Source organism: Schistocerca nitens, chromosome 1 (genome assembly GCF_023898315.1).
Source record: "Schistocerca nitens isolate TAMUIC-IGC-003100 chromosome 1, iqSchNite1.1, whole genome shotgun sequence".
NCBI lineage: Eukaryota > Metazoa > Arthropoda > Insecta > Orthoptera > Acrididae > Schistocerca > Schistocerca nitens.
The window spans coordinates 853,969,101-853,983,992 of record NC_064614.1 but is presented as its reverse complement, the minus strand read 5'-3'; positions in this window follow the sequence as shown (position 1 = coordinate 853,983,992).

Sequence of the window (14,892 nt, the reverse complement as noted above, 5' to 3'; positions counted from 1 at the left end):
GGAGCTCACTTTACGTGACACTGTCATTACCTCCCTTTCCTGTTCCAGTCGCGTATGGTTCGCGGGAAGAACGACTGCCGGAAAGCCTCCGTGCGCGCTCGAATCTCTCTAATTTTACATTCGTGATCTCCTCTGGAGGTATAAGTAGGGGGAAGCAATATATTCGATAGCTCATCCAGAGACTCACTCTCTCGAAACCTGGACAGCAAGCTGCACCTCGATGCAGAGCGCCTCTCTTGCAGAGTCTGCCATTTGAGTTTGCTAAACATCTCTGTAATGCTATCACGCTTACCAAATAACCCTGTGACGAAACGCGCCGCTCTTCTTTGGGTCTTCTCTATCTCCTCTGTCAACCCGACCTGGTACGGATCCCACACTGATGAGCAATACTCAAGTAGAGGTCGAACGAGTGTTTTGTAAGCCACCTCCTTTGTTGATGGACTACATTTTCTAAGGACTCTCCCAATGAATCTCAACCTGGCACTCGCCTTACCAACAATTAATTTTATATGATCATTCCACTTCAAATCGTTCCGCACGCATACGCCCAGATATTTTACAGAAGTAACTGCTACCAGTGTTTGCGGGATGAATGTTCCTCTTAGCAAGTCAGAACCAAATCAGGTACTTTCAGCGCAGACTCAATGGGCTAAACTTGTAAATGAACCAGTAAGGTCCGAAACCAGACGCCAAATGTAAGTAATGCAACTGTCGACAGATTTATTGATAAATGACTGATGAAAATTAAAAAATTCCTTTAGAAGCGTGTAATATTTTCTTTACAACGATTTGCACTGTCTACATTTTACTCTTTGAAAAATAATTAAAAGTTATTATAAAAAAGTATTTTCAAAAACCTTACATTCAGCTTGTTTGAAAAATATTGCCAAAATCGGACCCCTTCTAAAAATTATTAAAATAGCTCTAAATAGAACTGGAAAAACGTATTAAATCAGAATAAACCGAATCTAGTTTGAAAGCAGGTATAATATAACATATTCCAGAATGTTATACAGTATCTCTGTATTTTATTTCCTGAAACCAAGTGCCCTGCTACTGGATGTTCCTGTAGGCTTTCTTTCTGACAGTTTGTTTTCCGGACTTTAAGAACAAGACTAACTCATTTTTCCCAGTAAGTTCGTTTTTGAAAGGGTCTTCAATGTTATTTCTCTATACAATCTGTACGACCATTCTTCACAAGTTATTATGTGTAAGTCCAAAGAAAGACGCTTCCGTAGCAAGACAACACCAGCCCAGCTCTAACACCTTTATCGAATGTTATAAGTTTGCCTCTTTCTGTTTTTTTCTGGGTCCTCAGGTGTACCGTGCTTCTTGTCGGACAACCCACGAAGGCTGGTTTTGGAATCTTAAACTGTTTGCTGGGCTTATTCCAACCCAGCCTCATTTTTTAGGCGGTCTCCGCTTTCTCTGATTCACCTTCCCCATCATCCTCTTAGAACGAGTTATATAATTCCAAGGGAATAAGTGTGCACTAATACTGTCAGCCATTAAACATGAAAAACTAAGGGGTTCAGTTTAAGAAACTGAAGGGGGTCCGTTTTATGCGCCTACAGCCTACAATTTTTAATCGAATACTAAATTTTTAACCAAACTTCAACTTAAGAAATTACCCTTGAGACACAAATAATTACAGACATTGGCTGCGAGTGGCCGTTGATTTAAATCAATGGGGAAAGTCGAAAATTTTTTCCCGACCGGGTTTCCTAAATACTGGGCAGTTGCTCTAACCACTTTTTGTTTATTTATTTTTCGTTTTAATCTTTACTGTTCTTGGCATTTGGTCTGGCCACATGTCACGTGAGATCTGTTCAAGTTGATCGTTGAATACGTTACGCAGTTTTATTGTTACAGACGGCAGCCAACCCTCTGACCGAACATACTGAGCTACCGTGCTGGCTTACCACTAAGCCATCCGAACAAAGTGGTCATCGTAACTGAACGGACTACCCTCGCACTCCTCCTGTCAGACAAAAATTCTCAACTTATCCACGCACAACTAATGTAATGCCTCTAGCCATTATTCTCATTCCTCACGGCATTTTGCCGATTCCCGTAAGAGTTGGATCCTGGTGTGCATATATATATGTGTGTGTGTGTGGAGGGGGGGTGTCTCTTCTTTCTGTTCTTACCACTGAAGAACATAATTAGTTGAAAGTCTTACCTGCCAATATCTCGGAGCAATAAAAGTAGCACAGGTTAAAAACATTTTCCTTTGACAAAACATGTAATGGTAAACTGATAAGTAACAAGTGAAGCTGATGACTTGTGCACTCCGCTATAGAATCGAAGACGCTTAACCTACTATTTACATATGATCCCAAGAGAAGGCAGAACCAAGAGGCCAGGGGGTCCGATTTAGGAGGGGCGTTGCGATGGGCAGTCCAGTTTAGGGCACTTTCCTCTAGTAAGAAATTGCCTGTGGCTCAATGGCGTAGTGCTAATATTTTATCTGGACGTCATCAGTCCGCGTGTTCATAACTTACCCCAGTTATTCAGCAAGGAAAGGAACTTACAGTTTACAGTGGAATCTGAGACACTTGTCGTTCATGACGTCTCCTCACGTCATTGAGAGATGAAGTTTATGTTAATGCCAGATTGAGAAAAAACATGCCTGGAGACGCCGTGAATTTCTATGGGGTACGAACTTGTCACCCGCCATACGGCCCGACAACGAGGAATGATGGTCTGGGGTCCCATTCTTTTCATAGCAGGACATCTCTGCTTGCCATTCGTGCCACCCTTACTGCACAGTCATGTTTTGTTGCCCTTTATTGCAAGTCATTCTGGGTTTAAATTTCAGCAAGATAATACCCATCCGCACATGACGAGAATTTGTACTGCTCGCCTTCGTGCTTGCCAGACCGTATCTTCGCCAAACTGTATGCTTGCAAAACGCTACCTTGGTCAGCAAAGTTGCCGAATCTCTCCCTAGTTAAGAACGTTTGGAGCATTATTGCAGTGCCCTCCAACCATGTGCGGATATTGACGCTATAACATGCCAGCCGGATATAATCTGGCAGAATATCCCTCAGGAGGACGTCCAACAACTACATCAATCAATGCCAAGCCGATTAACTGCTTGCATAAGAGCCAGATGTGAACCAACGCGTTACTGACTTGCTCAATTTATACAGCTCTTTCTCTTGAATAAATCATACAGTTTTACAGAAACTGTAATTATCTGTTTTTCTGTACATGTACATCACATCTATTGATTTCTGTCCCACTAGGATAATTCCTTCATGGTTTGTCTTTTTTTTTTTTTTTTTTTTTTTTTGCCTTAGAGTGTATTAATACTCAGTTCATTAACGTGATGCACTTTAGCACTTTAGAGGACTCGTTTCACTTCGCCTAGGTATGCCCGCTTATGTTGATACATTCTTTAAGAAGTTTTGGAAGCTAGTCTTGCATCTGGAATGGTTCTGCAGGTTGCGATGTCTTCACTTATATGAAATGTACGGTGGGTGATTTGTGGGTTATGAGGGACTGCACAAAATGCCTCATTAGCCAAGTGCCGCTGTTGTGTTTTGCACTTGAGGAAACGTTCCAGTCGGTATACAGGGCGTCATTCACTGATAAGGTTCTCGCAGAAGTTCTGTTCGTGGCCGTTAATATTTTCCTGGTCCAGCTACAGATTTTAATTTTGTCTCCACAAAGAACTTACACTCTACTAGCTTGCAGAGATAACAAACTAGGTGGCTTGTAGCTTTATTTTATGGAATCTTTCCGCAGTGGTGGTGCTCCCATCTATGATGTCCTACCAAATGGCGCTTATTGTGGTAGGTAAACTGACATTGGACACGTTGTACCAAATACGTTTCTGGTTTATTCCCTGTTACTTCATCTTGATGGGGTTATGCGAGCACTGATCGATTAATGCTTCGTAGACCATGTCGGTGGTGATTTGCTTCGGGTCAAGTTTAATGTGATTAAATTCTACGAAATATTTGCATACGTATTTATGTGGCCCACATTGCAAGGAGCGGCGCTGTCTGCAGGTCCCAGTGTTTCTAATAGGCCTTGCGCTATCGCCGGCTTGTTTACTCGCATTATTTTTGAGATCCGATTTGACCTGTCCGCATAGCAGCGAGAGTGATCACGCCGCTTCCGGGATTCGAGCAGGCGCGCCGGCTCATGATCGAATCCGTCCGATGGATTAACAACGAGGGCTGGTGTGCCGGGGAGCGTGGATGTTGTTTTTAGACGGTTTCGCACATCTGCCTAGGTGAATACCGAGCTGGTATCCACGTTCCGCCACAGTTACACGATTCGCAGACATTTCGAAGACGTCTCACACTTCGAAATGGGATGACACTAGACACATGCCCTTCCTGTCTCCAACCGTTCCCTGCTGGGAAGAGTGCATCTGGCCACCCTCTAATAATAACACTGACAAACGTAAGAATTAAAAAAAAAATACTTTTTGTAGACGATCATAAGACCCGAATGTTGTTCTCATGGAACATGCCACGAATGGCTTGTAGCTCATTACCACTAGCAGACCAAACTGCGTCGATAAAGACTTCAATATATGATTTCCTGACCGCGTCCGAGTTCTCAACCTGTTCACTACTGGTTTGTTTCCAATTGCTGGAGGAAGACGTTCACCCTGAAGGTTAGGGCCAGTCTTTCCCCAGTCCTCTTTAGAGGATTGTGGCTGAAGGACGGGTAATTTTCATATGACAGCGAGTGTCTTCCGTCACATGGTGGAAATGAATTTCTGAAGATCACGATATCGATCAGTATCTTCTAGACAAGTTCTAAGAGAGGGCACCCTCGAGGGATTGACGCGCTAGGCCATGGGCTCTATGGTGCGGAGGTGCTGCCTTAAAATGTTTAACTGGAGTCGGGAGTTAGTGATCCTTTGGGACCAAAAACGCTTCTGAACAAATACGGAAAACCTGATAGAGTTGAGGGTGCGATTCCATGCGGGGGTGGAAAGGTGGAAACTTTTCTGGTTCTCTTACGGGTCTCTAGGCGACTGTTGCCTTTTCGTCAGCGTGCAAGAGCTCGATAGGTACTTTCACCTCTTATCAGGGCCTGGAGCCATTAGCTGGATCGGGGCGATGTTTCACTGAATGAAGCTGCCGAGCTGTTCAGAAAATCTTCTATCGAGCACAGGGTATCCCAGATTCTCTGCCGTTACGCATGGACCCGTATCGACGACATTTATAAAGTAGTGTTTAACGAACTGTCGCCAAGACTGCTAATCATTGTTTGCGTTCAGCCTACGTGTGTTAGTAACATTCGAGGAACTGGTCTGTGCAGAGTCCTGAGTTAATCCAACGGAACGCCTTTACAATGAGTAAGAAAGTAGAATGAGATTTTCATACTGCAGCATAGTGTGCGCTGATATGAAACTTTCTGGCAGATTAAAACTGTGTGCCGGACCGAGACTCGAACACGAGACCTTTGCCTTTCGCGGGCAAGTGCTCTACCATGTGAGCTATCCAAGCACGACTCACGACCCATCCTCACAGCTTCAATTCTGCCAGTACCTCGTCTCCTACCTTCCAAAGTTCACAGAAGCTCTTTTGGGAACCTTGCAGAACTAGCACTCCTGGAAGAAAGGATATTGCGGAGACATAGCTTAGCCACAGCCTGAGATTTTCACTCTGCAGCGGAGTGTGCGCTGATATGAAACTTTCTGGCAGATTAAAACCGTGTAGAGTACTTCCCCGCGAAAGGCAAAGGTCCCGAGTTCGAGTCTCCGCCGGCACGCTGTTTTAATCTGCCAGAAAGTTTCAGTTAGAAAGTAGTCTTCCTCCAGACGTCAGCGCCCATCGTCACTAGCTTCTCTGCATTCTTCTTCTGAGGAATAACGGGATGCCATTCCCGACAGACTTTCAGAAACCCCATTGCAAGTGCCCCATCAGAGTTCAAGCCGTCATAAATGCGACGGGTGGACACTTTCTATATTAATGAATGAAGCTGACTTGTAACGTTTAACTGAAGCAAGTAAATTTTATTTGCATCTTTGGTAATTTGAGTGTGATATTTTAGCGTGTGTTCGGGCCTATCGTCATCGAACTGTGGTCCTGTTTTGTTGTCGAGGAGATTATCGGCTAAAGTTGCTACTAACCAGGTACGCCAGCGTTTTACGTATTTCATTCTAGTGTTGGGTCTTCTGAGTCTAGTTTGATAGCTAGAGCGCTTTTAATTATTGTGTTTGGAATAATGAGAAGTGTAACTCTGTCTCATGAGTTACAAACGAAACTATCGACCGTTATTAAAACTGATTTTACGAGTGTAGTAGTGCAGAGAATTAATCCAAGTCCAGCAGTAAATGTTTAAGAGTAAATTTGCGGTATAATAAGCCGCGTGATAGATCTCAAACACAGACAGCACCAAGAGTGCGCTATTCTTCCCGCTGCCGCGAGTAGGACACACACACACACCTCCTTTTAGGAAATTATGTCGGAAAAATTACCCCACTAACATAGGTGGACGCCAGAAAGAGGAACACCAAAAGCCAGAGCCAGAAGTAAAGACCACGGACCAGTTACAGTATGTGTGCATCCAGAATTCGAGTTGTTTTGGAAGTCTTCTATCGAGCACAGGTTATCCCAGATTCTCTGCCGTTAAGCATGGAACGTATCGCACCCGTATCGACGACATTTATAAAGTAGTGTATAACGAGCCGTCGCCTAGGCCGCTTATCAGTGTTTGCTTTCAGCTTACGTGTGTTAGTAACATTCGAGGAACTGTGTAGTCCACAGAGACCATTACTGGTAAATACCGTAAGGTTTGATGAGGTGTTTCTTCATGATCCCAAAGAGGGGCTGTAGGGGATTGGACAAAGATATCGAAATAAAACACATCACCATGCCTAATACGATGTAGGAAACACTTTGGTATTCAAAACAACTTCTAGTCGTCTCGCGAATGCATAAATACGGGTGCGGAATGTTTTTCGGGGAATATTATATCATTCTCCCTGCAAGATAGTGGCAAGATCACGTCACGATTATGGAGGTGGGCAGCGATCACGCATTCTTCTTTCGAAAGTAGAGCGCAACGGCTCGATAGTATTGAGCTCTGCTGACTGTGGTGCCCAGGGTAGGTGCGACAATTCATCGTGGTGCTCACAAAACCAGTCCTAGACGATTCGAGTTGTGTCCACAGGGGCCCTATCACAGCGTCATCATTGGAAGACAAACACTGTGCGTTAAGTTGGCATTGAGCAGCCAGAATGGTCAGATAATCCAGGCAGGAATGCGACCTTGCAGAATAACAATGAGGCCAATGAAATATCACAATATGGCTTCCACGGTGTTTAATTTTTGGAACTTAAACTCATCCAGAAGTTGGAAACAGCGTGAAACCAGACTCATCCGCCCAACGGCATACTTCCATTGCTCTGTTGTACGGGTTCTGTGGCTTCCGCAGAACGTTTCCTGCTACAGCATTTGCATCGCTGATGCGTAGTTTTGGAATTAGAGCTCACCCTTAAATTCCAAGCTTATGGAGCTCCCTTCATGTTGTTTTGGTGCTGGCAGAGTTCGCTGGTGCGACATACAGTTCTGCGGTGACTTTTGGAATTGCATTCTCTTATTTTTCGTTTTCTTTCGTCACGATGCTCTTAAATGACCGTCCGTCACAATCACTCGCCCGCTGTGTGACTTAACGGATGGTATTTTTTCGCATTTGTTATGTGCGGTATAAGCCTGCAGTAAGGTGACACTTGCAACACAGAGCACTTCTTCTACCTCGGTTACGGAAGCACCAACCATACGAGCACCAACAGTCTTCACACATTCGACATTCGAATTCACTTAGCTCCGAAATAATGCACTCACAACTACACAGCCACTGTTGCAACCACGATGACACTTGCAACCTAATGGGGACATTGCAATGGTGCTGTTAGTGGTCGGATACAATATGGAAGCTTCGCTAGCCTCTGTATTTGTGTCCAAGCATACATTTGTCGCGGTGTTTCTATGTTTATATCGAATCCTTGTACGTGAAGTCTACAATAATTTCCGGTGTAAGACGGTGTCGAAAGATCTACAGGAAAATGTTTGAACGTTCTCTTCTAACGTCAGTGAACGGATCCAAAGCTTCCATTCAGTCTGCCCGGATCGTTCCGGTGCTGGAACTGAACACAACTGAAGAAAGAAGAAGTATTAAATCTTGCATTTAATTATGTATTGGCACCTGAAGGCGCGATTACATCAATATTTGATCGGCGTACAAACTCAAAAATTAGTGATAATGATATTAGCACCCGTGCTACTGAAAAACGTTGTTGTTTTTGTGGTCTTCAGCCCTGAGACTGGTTTGATGCAGCTCTCCATGCTACGCTATCCTGCGAAAGTTTCTTCATCTCCCAGTACCTACTCCAGCCTACATCCTTATGAATCTGCTTAGTGTATTCATCTCTTGGTCTCCCTCTACGATTTTTACCCTCCACGCTGCCCTCCAATACTAAATTGGTGATCCCTCGATGTCTCAGAACATGTCCTACCAACCGATCCCTTCTTCTAGTCAAGTTGTGCCACAAGCTCCTGTTCTCTCCAATGCTATTTTAAATAGTTATTAGTTAGTTATGTAGCCGGCAGAAGTGGCCGTGCGGTTAAAGGCGCTGCAGTCTGGAACCGCAAGACCGCTACGGTCGCAGGTTCGAATCCTGCCTCGGGCATGGATGTTTGTGATGTCCTTAGGTTAGTTAGGTTTAACTAGTTCTAAGTTCTAGGGGACTAATGACCTCAGAAGTTGAGTCCCATAGTGCTCAGAGCCATTTTTGAGTTAGTTATGTGATCTACCCATCTAATCTTCAGCATTCTTCTGTAGCACCACATTTCGAAAGCTTCTGTTTTCTTCTTGTTTAACTATTTATCGTCCACGTCATGGCTACACTCCATACAAATGCTTTCAGAAACGACTTCCTGACACTTAAATCTATACTCCATGTTAACAAATTTCTCTTCTTCAGAAACGCTTTCCTTGCCATTGCCAGTCTACATTTTATATACTCTCTAATTCGACCATCATCAATTATTTTGCTACCCAAATAGCAAAACTCCTTTATTACTTTAAGTGTCTCGTTTCCTAATCTGATTCCCTCAGCATCACCCGACTTAATTCGACTACATTCCATTATCCTTGTTTTGCTTTTGTTGATGTTCATCTTATATCCTCCTTTCAAGACACTGTCCATTCCATTCAACTGCTCTTCCAAGTCCTTTGCTATCTCTGACAGAATTACAATGTCATCGGCGAACCTCAAAGTTTTTATTTCTTCAAAATGGTTCAAATGGCTCTGAGCACTATGGGACTCAACTGCTGAGGTCATTAGTCCCCTAGAACTTAGAACTAGTTAAACCTAACTAACCTAAGGACAACACAAACATCCATGCCCAAGGCAGGATTCGAACCTGCGACCGTAGCGGTCTTGCGGTTCCAGACTGCAGCGCCTTTAACCGCACGGCCACTTCGGCCGGCTTTATTTCTTCTCCATGGATTTTAATACCTACTCCGTACTTTTCTTTTGTTTCCTTTACTGCTTGCTCAATATACAGATTGAATACCATCGGAGATAAATAGCCTTTCGTTCCCTGTATTTTACCCCTGCCACCTTCAGAATTTGAAAGAGAGTATTCCAATCAACATTGTCAAAAGCTTTCTCTAAGTCTACAAATGCTAGAAACGTAGGTTTGCCTTTCCATAATCTTTCTTCTAAGATAAGTCGTAAGGTCAGTATTGTCTCACGTGTGCCGGCCGCGGTGGTCTCGCGGTTCTAGGCGCTCAGTCCGGAACCGCGCGACTGCTACGGTCGCAGGTTCGAATCCTGCCTCGGGCATGGATGTGTGTGATGTCCTTAGGTTAGTTAGGTTTAAGTAGTTCTAAGTTCTATGAGACTGATGACCATAGCTGTTAAGTCCCATAGTGCTCAGAGCCATTTGAACCATTTGTCTCACGTGTTCCAACATTTCTACAGAATCCAAACTGATCTTCCCCGAGGTGAGCTTCTATCAATTTTTCCATTCGTCTGTAAAGAATTCGAGTTAGTATTTTGCAGCTGTGACTTATTAAACTGATAGTTCGGTAATTTTCACATCTGTCAACACCTGCTTTCTTTGGGATTGGAATTATTATATTCTTCTTGAAGTCTGTGGCTATTTCGCCTGTCTCATACATCTTGCTCACCAGATGGTAGAGTTTTGTCATGACTGGCTCTCCCAAGGCCATCAGTAGTTCTAATGGAATGTTGTCTACTCCCGGGGCCTTGTTTCGACTCAGGTCTTTCAGTGCTCTGTCAAACTCTTCACGCAGTATCTTATCTCCCATTTCATCTTCATCTACATCCTCTTCCATTTCCATAATATTGTCCTCAAGTACATCGCCCTTGTATAAACCCTCTATATACTCCTTCCACCTTTCTGCCTTCCCTTCTTTGCTTAGAACTGGGTTTCAATCAAAGCTCTTTATATTCTTGCAAGTCGTTCTCCTGTCTCCAAAGGTTTCTTTAATTTTCCTGTAGGCAGTATCTATCTTACCCCTAGTGAGATAAGCCTCTACATCCTTACATTTGTCTTCTAGCCATCCCTGCTTAGCCATTTTGCACTTCCTGTCGATATCATTTTTGAGACGTTTGTATTCCTTTTTGCCTGCTTCATTTACTGCATTTTTAAATTTTCTTCTTTCATCAATTAAATTCAATATTTCTTCTGTTACCCAAGGGTTTCTACTGGCCCTCGTCTTTTTACCTATTTGATCCTCTGCTGCCTTCACTATTTCATCCCTCAAAGCTACTCATTCTTCTTCTGCTGTATTTCTTTCCCTCATTCCTGTCAATTGTTCCCTTATGCTCTCCTTGAAACTCTGTACAACCTCTGGTTTAGTCAGTTTATCCAGGTCCCATCTCCTTAAATTCCCACCTTTTTGCAGCTTCTTCAGTTTTAATCTACAGTTCATAACCAATAGATTGTGGTCAGAGTCCACATCTGCCCGTGGAAATGTCTTACAATTTAAAACCTGGTTCCTAAATCTCTGTCTTACCATTATATAATCTACCTGATACCTTCTAGTATCTCCAGGATTCTTACATGTATACAACCTTCTCTTATGATTCTTGAACCAAGTGTTAGCTATGATTAAGTTATGCTCTGCGCAAAATTCTTCCAGGCGGCTTCCTCTTTCATTTCTTAGCCCCAATCCATATTCACCTACTATATTTCCTTCTCTGCCTTTTCCTACTCTCGAATTCCAGTCACCCATGACTATTAAATTTTCGTCTCCCTTCACTACCTGGATAATTTCTTTTATCTCATCATACATTTCATCAATTTTTTCGTCATCTGCAGAGCTAGTTGGCATATAAACTTGTACTACTCAAGTAGGCGTGGGCTTCGTGTCTATCTTGGCCACAATAATGCGTTCGCTATGCTGTTTGTAGTAGCTTACCCGTACTCCTGTTTTTATTCATTATTAAACCTACTCCTGCATTACCCCTGTTTGATTTTGTATTTATAACCCTGTATTCACCTGACCAAAAGTATTGTTCCTCCTGCCACCGAACTTCACTAATTCCCACTATGTCTAACTTTAACCTATCCATTTTCCTTTTTAAATTTTCTAGCCTACCTGCCCGATTAAGGGATCTGACATTCCACGCTCCGATCCGTAGAACGTCAGTTTTCTTTCTCCTGATAACGACGTCCTCTTGAGTAGTCCCCGCCCGGAGGTCCGAATGGGGGACTGTTTTACCTCCGGAATATTTTACCCAAGAGGACGCCATCATCATTTAATCATACAGTAAAGCTGCATGCCCTCGGGAAAAATTACGGCTGTAGTTTCCCATTGCTTTCAGCCGTTCGCAGTACCAGAACAGCAAGGCCATTTTGGTTAGTGTTACAAGGCCAGATCAGTCAATCATCCAGGCTGTTGCCCCTGCAACTACTGAAAAGGCTGCTGCCCCTCTTCAGGAACCACACGTTTGTCTGACCTCTCAACAGATACCTCTCCGTTGTGGTTGCACCTACGGTACGGCTATCTGTATCGTTGAGGCACGCAAGCCTCCTCACCAACGGCAAGGTTCAGGGGGGGGGGGGGGGGGGACTGAAAAACGTAAGACAACGTAAAGAAAAAAAAGATATCAGCCTCTGACAAAATTTCGAGTGATATTTACACTGATTACCCCGCTGAACTAACCCCTATGTTACCTTTTATTTATTGAAATTTTATTGCGCACCGAAGAGTCCCGCGTGACTACACTCGACGTTCGTATTAACAAAAAGGGTGAATGAATGCACTCACAGAATTACATGCCAAGATCGGTGACGACCTTTGTTGCAGATTGTTAGCAAATATTCTGTGCTCGAACATTACAGTCGTAATATTCCCGGAGGAAAATAAGGCCTCTCAAAGATTCAACACGGTTTCTGGAAAAAAGCATTCGAGTGAGAAACAACTCATTATATTCATACAGGAAAACGTGGAAATAGTAGATACAAATGAACAGGTAAATTCTTAGGTTTTAGAAAGGCGTTTGGCATTGTAGCTCATCGTAGAATGCCAACGAAGATGTGATCAAATGAATATTTTCCCGGATATCCGATGAACTCCACGAATATTTGAAAAATATAACCACGTAGGACGGTCAATGTTCAAAAGAAACGAAAGTAACATCGAGTGTCATCCAAGGAGGCGTGATAGGGACCTCCTATGTACTCAGTATATAGAAACGAATAATAAGATAGGATTTTCGCCCTACTGGCCAATGTACACCGTTTGATCAAAAGTATCAAATGGTTCAAATGGCTCTGAGCACTATGGGACTCAACTTCTGAGGTCATTAGTCCCCTAGAACTTAGAACTAATTAAACCTAACTAACCTAAGGACATCACACACATCCATGCCCGAGGCAGGATTCGAACCTGCGACCGTAGCGGTCTCGCGGTTCCAGACTGCAGCGCCTAGAACCGCACGGCTACTTCGGCCGGCTCAAAAGTATTCGGACACCCCTCCGTAACACGGGATTGACCACTAGATGTCAAGATAGGCGGACCCCCTAGTATAAAAGGAGGTGGGAAGTACTATGCTGTCAGTAGAAAAGGTGAAATAGCAGAATGGGTTCACCAGGGGAGCACAGTGACTTCAAAAATTGTCAGCTGAGTAACAAATGAATCAGAGACATTTCAACCCTTCTACATCTGCCGAAGACGAGTATTGTGATACAACTCTAAAGTGGAAACGTGAAGGAACAACCACAGCTAAAAAAAGACCTGGCAGGCCACATGTTCTGATGGACAAGACCCTCAGGTCTCGAACTCGGGACCTTTGCGTTTCGCGGGAAAGTGCTCTACCACCTGAGCTACCCAAGCACGACTCACGCCCCGTCCTCACAGCCTTACCTCTGCCAGTACCTCGTCTCCCACCTTCCAAACTTCACAGAAGCTCTCCTGCGAAACTTAGAGAACTAGCACTCCAGAAAGAAAGGATATTGTGGAGACATGGCTTAGCCACAGCCTGGGGGATGTTTCCAGAATGAGATTTTCACTCTGCAGCGGAGTGTGCACTGATTAAAACTGTGTGCCGGACAGAGACTCAGGACCTTTGTCTTTCGCGGGCAAGTGCTCTACTATCTGACTTACACAAGAACGACTTTCGGGTGATAGAGCACTTGCCCACCAAAATCAAAGGGTCCGAGTTCGAGTCTCGGTCCGGCACACAGTTTTAATCTGCTAGGAAGTTTCATATCAGCGCACACTCCGCTGACGAGTGAAAAACTCATTCTGAGGACCCTCAAGCATTGAAGTGTGGTGTTGTAAAGAATAGCATGAAGTTAGTGGAAGGATTCATTCGTGAGTTCCAAAGTGCTACCAGCAATCCAACTAGCGTATTGGCTGTGCATAGGAGTTAGAAATAATAAGGTGCAATGGTCGGGCAGGTCCTCGTAAACTACATATTTCTGTAGTCAGAGCTAAACGACACTTGAGATCGTGTGAGGTGAGACAGTGGATGACTGGAAAGAGTGATTTAGACTGATGAATCACGCTACATTTTGCAAATGTCGGGAGGACGGTAGCTTTACAGCAGACGGTAAAGAGCGGACAAGGTGGTGTTATGTTACGGTTTGGCGATTTTTTTTTTTTTTTTTTTTTTTTTTTTTTTGCGATTAGTTTGTGACAACCTCTCTGTGCTTATGAAAACGCTAAATGTTGAAGATAGTCACATTTTCCAGCACTGTCATAAAGGAGAATCTGTGAGACAATGGTTCGAGCATTAACTTTATTGAAATGTACTGGTCTACGCAGAGTCCTGAGTTAATCCATCGGAACTTCTTTGCGATGAGGTCGAAAGTAGTCTTCCCTCCAGACCTCGGCGCCCAACGTCACTAGCTTCTCTGGATTCGGCTTCTGAGGAATAACGGGATGTCATTCCCGACAGACTTACAGAAACCCTATGGCAAGTGCCCCATCAGAGTTGAAGCCGTCATATGTGCGACGGGTGGACTCTTTCTATATTAATGTGCACTAATAATATACGATATTTTTGATCATATAGTACATCTTTTTACTAGCGTCTTCTATTAAACTATATCCATCTGTTTTGTGTGCCGTGATTATACATTCCGTTAAAGCGTAAAATGGGGTGAAGAACACTGGAGGAATGAATTGGTAACTAAATTACAAAATTAAACTGCGTTACGAACGACAGAGGCCAATTCTAGGTTTTAGACGCCACATATTAAAAATCTGAACGCTGAACGATGCTGTTAGGTACGATGGCGTGATTGAAAATGAGACATGGGAACTGTCAGCAACGATTCACAGCTTTAAGTATTCATCTAAAGAAATTAAGCCAGTGAAAGGTGATGTGATAATCAACACATGTGGTTCACTCTTCGTCACACAAATTTATGA